General features: G+C 37.4%; 1 long non-coding RNA gene across 10 annotated transcripts; it reads right to left on the minus strand.

The window, feature by feature from the left end:
• Positions 1-416: 416 nt before the first annotated feature.
• Positions 417-7,711, minus strand: LOC130711436 (uncharacterized). 10 transcript variants are annotated; one of them, XR_009010699.1, is made up of 10 exons: positions 7,343-7,711; positions 7,115-7,271; positions 6,747-6,862; positions 6,464-6,633; positions 5,361-5,498; positions 4,805-5,194; positions 3,829-4,474; positions 3,450-3,581; positions 3,178-3,319; positions 417-1,090 (listed from the first exon to the last, which is right to left on the minus strand). It is a non-coding gene; the product is annotated as an uncharacterized LOC130711436 (long non-coding RNA). The 10 variants fall into 10 exon arrangements; XR_009010695.1 differs by lacking the exon at positions 3,829-4,474 and having other exon boundaries at positions 3,450-3,562; positions 4,805-4,962; positions 5,086-5,194; positions 5,395-5,498; positions 7,343-7,706; XR_009010692.1 differs by lacking the exon at positions 3,829-4,474 and having other exon boundaries at positions 3,450-3,562; positions 4,805-4,962; positions 5,086-5,194; positions 7,343-7,705.
• Positions 7,712-8,164: the final 453 nt, after the last annotated feature.

Here is an 8,164-nt window from a genome sequence, read left to right on the forward strand (position 1 = left end):
TTATATTTGCTTGATTTATTCTTCTTTTAATTATTCCACGGTCTTTGTTGATAGTGCTATTGCTCTTTTGAACTGATGAAATTAGGGATGAAATTAGGGATTCACATGACAGGGATATTGCATCTTGATGCCACTTTAGTTATGATTAAGCCTTTTTTTTGGGTTCTACATGTAACATATAACAACTAATCACAATCCACTAATTATAAATCACTCGTCCTGCATACTTGGTGAATATGGACTAAACTCACTCTTTTGCCAAAATTGCATTCCTTTCTCATAATTTTATATCTGAATTCAAAAAAAAACTGTATCAAAAGTTTACATGAGATGCCCCTGGTTACCGCTGCTGCTCTTGTATTTGTATCCATTCATGTGCTCAATAGCTCAGTGTTTTTTTAAATTAGTTTTCTGGATTCTTATTTTTCTGAAACAAAAAGCTTTATTGAAAATTAACTGAAAATCATGAGAACATCTCTCTCATGTAAGCTACATAAATGAGGAACATGCTGAATACCCACACAAGAATGAGGAGCATGTCTATCACACCCCTGATTTGCCCATAAATCTGCCTGAACGATACCCTCTCTCAGAACATGCTGAATACCCACACAAGAAACCAAGTGCCATAAGTAGTCAAACTGGTTAATTAGTACACATCATTAAGAAATCCTCCATGACCATCCATCTACCAAGACTCCTCCACCATCCACCATTCCAAGATTAGAACCAAGTAAATTCAGCATTTTGTAAAGGGAAATCAATTAACTCTGCCTCCCCCACAAACTCCCTAAAACTTTCATCCCCCAAGCCTGCTGCATTTTCCCTCTCCCCACCTTTTAAAACAGTGTTAAAATCCCCTCCCAGAATTACTCCCCCATCATGCCCTCTCAAATGCCCCAATAACCCCTCATACAGTTCCTACTCTCCTCCCCTGAATGAGCCCCATAAAGATTCCCTACCATGAGGACAGCAACAACACCAGGCAACTTAACAAACAAAAGAATGTACCTCTCTTCACAAATAGAGTTTACCACCTCCTAGGTACCAATTCTCCACAATGTAGCCAATCCTCCCGCTGCCCCTGTAGCTGGAAATACCACACAAACCAAAAAAATGGATTTTCAAAGTTTTACTTATCATGTTGTTTTTGTTATAAAATGAAATCATGTTACTGTTATGCACAAACAATTATTAGGTACAGTGCAGATAACATAATGGGCATAATTTTCATCTTTGGTGAATACTTGCCAAAAAATGAATGATTCTTGCAGATAGCTATTGAAGAAGGCACAAACCGATATCTTGTCTTCCAAAGATGGTGTTCTTATATGTTTGCATGATGTTACCCTTGATGATACTACTGACATTGCAAAACACAAACAAAAGAACATACCAAGTCACTGGCTTTTTTACTGGCCATGATGCTATTCTTTGTTAAGCATGCTTGCAAATTTCCTTCGTAAAATTTGTTAGGAGCTTAATCTGATTGTTGTTGTCTACTGCATATGACCTAAGTGCATAAGCTTGAAATGTATCTCATTTTTCATGTTCTTAGGAATGTGTATCCGAATATCTGATTATGTTATTGGAGAAATATTTAGCCCAATTAATCAATTTTGTGTATGACAGATAGGTTTCCATACTCAATTAGAATTCTGCTGGAATCTGCCATTCGTAATTATCACCGTGCACAAGATGTTACTAAAGAAGATGTTGAGATGATTATTGACAGGGAAAGCTCTTCAACAAAGCAAGTTGAGATTCCTTTCATTCCAGCTCCTGTTCTCCTGCAGGTACCTCATTCCATTCTAGGTGCATAAGGAGTTGTTAAGTAATACATGTTCTTCATTTAATACCTAATGATAGTTTTTTTTGTGCAACAATTTCAGATTGATATTCCAGACCCAACAGATCCTAAACAGCAAGTGGAGTATCGGAAATGGAACCTCATCCGGGAACGGAGCTGTCAAAAGGCAATGGCGCTCCTCATCAAAAGTGGGGAAGAGCAAGAGGAAGAAGAGGAAGGTCTCCGATACCCTAGTTTTGGGGCATTCACCCTAATTGGGTCTGAAGCTTGGGCAAAGTGGAGGAAGGGGCCAGAAAACTACTACATCTTCAATGTGGACGGCTCCTATAACCGATTGGGCAAAAGAGCCGGCATAGGTGGCGTTTTGAGGAACCACATTGGAGATTTCAAATATGGATTCTTCTCCAAATACGTGGGATACAAGAGCGTACATGGTTTGGAAATTGAAGCTATCCTTGGGGCAGTAAGGAGAGGCTGGAAGATGAAGCTACCTCGTCTAATAATCCAAACAGACTGCGAAAGAGCTGAACTCTTGATTAATTGGGCTTATATACAACCCGGAAGCCCAAATTCAGCAAAGATATATGAAATACGTTGGTATTTCGCCCAAAAGCAAACATGGGATGCACGGCTCATTTTAGTCAAGCGTGAAGGTAACTTATGTGCTGATTTTCTGGCTAAAAAAGGAGCTAAAGGAGACATCAAGGAAGCTGAGTTTTATTTTCTCTACTCGGGTGTGACCAGCACTGGCACATCTCCGATCATCGATAAACTCATCAGCGATGGTTTTTTCAGGCGCTTCAGAAGCCTAATCCATGCAGATTTTATTGGACATTGGTACCAGAGGTTCCCAAATTAGTACTAGCTAGATTTGGTATTTAAATTACACTTCTTGGTCCCCTTTAGTCTCTTTTAGTATCTTTTTGTGGTATGGGGATATGAATCTGGTTTATGATGTTTCAATTTGCTCACCCCCTTCTAGGATTTGGGGTATTTCCACTCAAGGTTTTAGTTTCAGGCATTCTTGTTGCCTAGTTTCAGTTGGTAGTTTATGTAGGGCTTATATTGAACATTGACACTCACTTGGGAGAGTTTTGTTCCTAAGATGTTGATCTTTAATCTAATCGTATTTCTCTTTCCTAAAATAAAATTCCTCCGTTAATTTATCATCCAATTCATGTGACACATCACAAACTAGGCAGTCAGGCAAACAAGGTTAAATATAAATCAAGCAACAGAAGTCAAAAAATTGGTTTCAAAGAGCTCCATCAGATTGAAAAATTATCATAGAGAATATCCAAGAACTGAAGTTATAAGGATAACTCATAATTACATTATAAATGGTATAAAGTTCAAAGAAGACCTACCACGTCTATCATCAACTTTATCTCTGGCTCAGCCAGTTTTGAGCCAACCTTCTGCAAACCAGCCTTCAGCTCCTCATATGTTAGTCTGCCATCTTTGTCAACATATCTTTGATTATTTCTACCTCTTCAAGGGATAAATGTTCTGCAATTACCAGTGGCATTTATTCAAAGAAACACAAATCACCAACATTTAAATTTTCTTATTGCTTCAATAAACACAGAACTGAACTCAACAATCAGTCAATCATGCATCAACCACAACAGATACTAACCCGGAGAGCTCTCCTCTTGAATCTATTCATTTCAGAGAACTGCCTAAGCCATCCTCACAATATCTCCTAATGGTACATTTGAAGCTTTCTTTGCATTTTGTAGCAGGAATGTTCTGCAACCATAATAGACAACTGTGCATATTTAGAATAACTTTCTATATCAGGTAGTTATGAGGGTTCAAATATGCAATGATTTTTTTTTTGAGGGGGAGAGGCTATGGGACAAATGGTCTAGTGAACAGGAGAATATTTCTCTTAAAATACATGTGAGAGTATATCATGAAGCAAAAATCCAATGCAGCATTTTTACAGTTACTAACATTACTGGTTGTGTCTGTTAAACTGGTGCTGTTTTGTATTGAGAAAGGGAGAAACTTACATACAGTCCCATTGGTGCTGTTAGCACTGTTGCCCTCTTAAAATATGACAACTGGACTATCGTGCTCACCTAATCTGTAAGCCTAATTCAGTCCGTTAAGTCTTTCGTATTTCTGGTTTATTCTCCACTAACCCACTCGTCTATTCTCTCTTCAACCACACCACTAATCCACTCTCTGTTTTTCTTCCATAGCGAACTCATCTGGATAAATCCTGATCAACTATCATACTCTTCAATTCAGGACTCCATGTATATGCATATAAAAGCCATATTTTGTCGCCAAATATTAAGTTCAATGGTAAGACACAGAGGGCACTTAGCAAGAAATCTGATATTTGTATGATGAGGCCCAACCTACACTCCCCACGCAAAACAAATTCAATTGAAACGTAAATAAAAGGATGCGCAGAAATTCGGAGTTAATAAACACAAATTCTCTGGTGATTTTCCAAAACTTGAATTGAGGGCGAAATCGAGAAGATTTTGCGAAAATTGAACGCTAGATTTGGCAAAAATTGAACGTCTGACTATGCCCCCAGAAGAAGCATCTCCCTGATGCGGTGGGAGAAGTGATTGCTCGAGATCGTTTTTCTTTCGAACCCATCACCGCACATCCTTGCACAGAGAAACAGTGTTGTGGTTGATCCTGAGAGAAAGATGACCAAAACAACGATAACGGATCTGTGACGGTGTGAGATAATGTGTAAATAACAATCCACATGTTTTATTACTACTTGTGAACAGTAAAAACAGGACCGAAGCAACTGCACCTAAGTTCTGCCCATACTAATAACTAGGAAAGAAAAACCTTCACCCCTGGAAAGCACAACAACTTGCTCATCATAAAAGTGCACAAATGTACACTCTTCTAAGAAATCAAGCATCAGATTGAAAAATTATTCATAGTGACAATCAAGGAGCTAAATTATATGGATCAATTATATTATAAATGGAATGAAGTTTAGAGAAAGGCTACCACGTCCATCAGCAACTTTATCTCTGGGCAAGCCAATTTTGAACCAACGTTCTGCAAACCAGCCTTCAGCTCCTCATATGATACGCTGCCATCTTTGTCAGTATCCGTCAAGGTAAACATGTCTTTGATTATTTCTACCCCTTCAACAGATAAACGCTCTGCAATTACCGGTGGCATTTATTCAAAGACACACAAATCACCAACATTTCAACTTCCATATTGCTTCAATAAAAAACAGAACTCAACTCAACAATCATGCATCAACCACAGTAGATGCTAACCCAAAAAGATCTCTTCTTGAATCTTTTCATTACTGAGAACTGCCAAAGCCTTGTCCTTACAGTAATGATACTTTTGAAGCTTTCTTTGCATTTTGCAGCCAGGGATGTTCTGCAACCATAATTAATAAACGTGCAAGTTTAGAATAACTTTCTATATCAGGTAAAACCGGTGCAGCATTTTGAAAGTTACTGAAATTTCAGGTTGAGAGTTATCCTCATAGCAGCAAAATAGTTTTTAAGCATGAATGTTTATCAACACCTCAGATTACACTTACCATTAAGCAGGATGAAGATGAACAATAGAAGTACCTGCCCAGAATGGAGGCACCCCAACCTCAGGTCCATAATTCCTCTTCAATACCTCAGGTGACATATAGTAAGGACTCCCCACAATCTCTGAAAATCTCTCCCCCCTATCAATTAAACCAAAAAACTATCATAAGCACAATTCATCAAACCAAAACTAAACAAGACCAAAATAGAAAGCTAGCCACATTTCATTACCAATACCAGGTTTAGAAAACACAGACTCCAAAATCAATGGCTTTCAGAACTGAATTCTCTTTCTTATTAGCAAAGAGGAAATTCTCAGGCTTAAGGTCTCTATGTGAGGTTGAGTCTAGTAAATTGGTACTGTTCATAATTGAGAAATAGAGATACTTTAACATGTACTACCATATTGGTCTGTAGTATAAATAGAATATCGAAGGACAATGGATTTCATCAACTCAATAACAACAAATCAGGGTTTGTTTTTTCATGATTCAGTCTCTGAACATTTTCTTTAATCTAAGGATAAACTAAAACAATCTTCCTACTCATACTGACAAATTTCAAAAGTAATTTTTGAATAGCAAATGTAATGGTAAAACAAAGTCTCCATAAGTATATCAGGAAATATTGACAATATACGCGCGCATTGTAATTGGCCTTTATCATTATGTGATGTGATGCGACACAAGATCCAAAACCAATTATGTGCATGTTTAGATACACAGTAGATTTTCACATTAAAAAGGAGAACTGTTTATCGGAGAAGCTACTCCTAGTGTGGTAGCAGAATTGATTCTGAAAGATCTGAACGTGAATCCAAACATGCTATAAGACACATTTTCCCTACACATGTAGACCAGGAAGTCAGGCACACAACAGGTTAAGTAGGAAAGGGAAAATCTCCATCCCTTGAAAGCACAACATCATGTTCATTATAATGGTGCAAACTGCGCACCCTTCTAAGAAATCAAGCGACAGATCTCCAAAAACAGAGTTTTTTCGAAGAGCTCCATCAAATTGAAAAATAATCATGGTGACCATCAAAGAACTAAAATTATATTGATCAATTACATTATAAATGGAATGAAGTTTAGAGAAAGCCTACCACGTCCATCAGCAACTTTATCTCTGGCTCAGCCAATTTTGAACCAACCTTCTGCAAACCAGCCTTCAGCTCCTGATATGATACTCTGCCATCTTTGTCAGTATCCATCAAGGTAAACATATCTTTGATTATTTCTACCTCTTCAACGGGTAAATGTTCTGCAATTATACCTGTGGCATTTATTCAAAGAAACACAAATCACCAACGTTTCAACTTCCATATTGCTTCAATAAAAGACTGAACTAAACTCAATTATCATTAATCAACGACAATAGATGCTAACCCGAAGAGCTCTCTTTTTGAGTCTATTCATTACTGAGAACTGCCTAAGCCTTGCCCTGACAATATCTCCTAATGGTACATTTGAAGCTTTCTTTGCATTTTGCAGCCAGGAATGTTCTGCAACCATAATAAACAAACGTGCATATTTAGAATAACTTTCGATATCACGTAGTTGTGAGGGTTCAAATACACAACAGCAGTCCAGTGAGAAGGATAACATTCCTTTTAAAATACATGTGAGCTTCTATCATGAAGGACAAATCAAATGCAGCATTTTTACAGTTACTAAAACTAGTGTTTGAAAGTTAACCTCATAGAAGCAAAATAGTTTAAGCGTTAAAATGGAACACCACCTCAGATCACACATACCATTAAGCAAGATGAAGATTAACACAGGAACTGGCCATCATCCAATAAACCCATGAATTCACTAGTGAGCATACACAATCCGAAATCTGAGGCCAAGGCTCCCTCTTGAAGTCAATAACCCCTCTCAAAATCGCCAAAGCAACCCCTTGTTCAGTCTCTACAATAAACCAATGCAAAAATCACACTAAAATCCAAACACAGAACACAAAGAAACCAGTAGTATAGTACCTGCCCAAGACCCCACATAACAAAATATAAAGAATCACACCAGCACTCCAAATATCAATCTCAGGTGCCATATAGTAAGGTCTCCCCACAATCCATCAATAAACCACAAAACTATCATAAGCACAATTCGAGTCCGCGGGTTCACCTCCTTCAGCAGTCAGCACGCATTGCAATTCCCCATTGATCTGCTTCAGATTCAGAACCCGCTCACACCATTCAACAAACACCCTCTCTCTCCCTGAAGAAACAGAGTGGCTGGGTGTTCCGGTGATGGTGTCGCCGGTGAGTTCTCCGGTGGTCAGGAAGGTAAGTTCGGTGTGAGGTAGGAAAAAGTCCAACAAACATTCTTCTTGTTTGACTCACACAAACTTCTTTTTATGGAAATGACCTTTTATTTTTTTATTGTTTTTGTGGATCATTATTTTAAAATTGAATACAAAATCTTAAAGATTAAATGTTATCTTTACGCAAAGTTTGTATAATGGATTTAATTATTATAAAAATCTATATAATTCATATTTATTTTATAAACATCCGAATGCTAATAGCATCTCCGATGATAGTATCTAATGTTAAATATATACTCATATGAGTATCTATTACCATTGGAGTACAAATTCAATTCCAACATGACAAAAATGAGTATGTGGGAATAGATACTCCACACTAGACTTGAAATGTGAGCTTGTATTTATTACAAGCACTTACAATTAATTAAAATAGAGATAAATAATAAAATATACAAATGTAATGTTGATGGTGGGATCTAGTATAGAAACTTTTAAGAGTTGTTGGGTTGGAGTAAAAAGTTAGTAAAATTGG

Source organism: Lotus japonicus, chromosome 4, assembly GCF_012489685.1.
Source record: "Lotus japonicus ecotype B-129 chromosome 4, LjGifu_v1.2".
NCBI classification, from domain to species: domain Eukaryota; kingdom Viridiplantae; phylum Streptophyta; class Magnoliopsida; order Fabales; family Fabaceae; genus Lotus; species Lotus japonicus.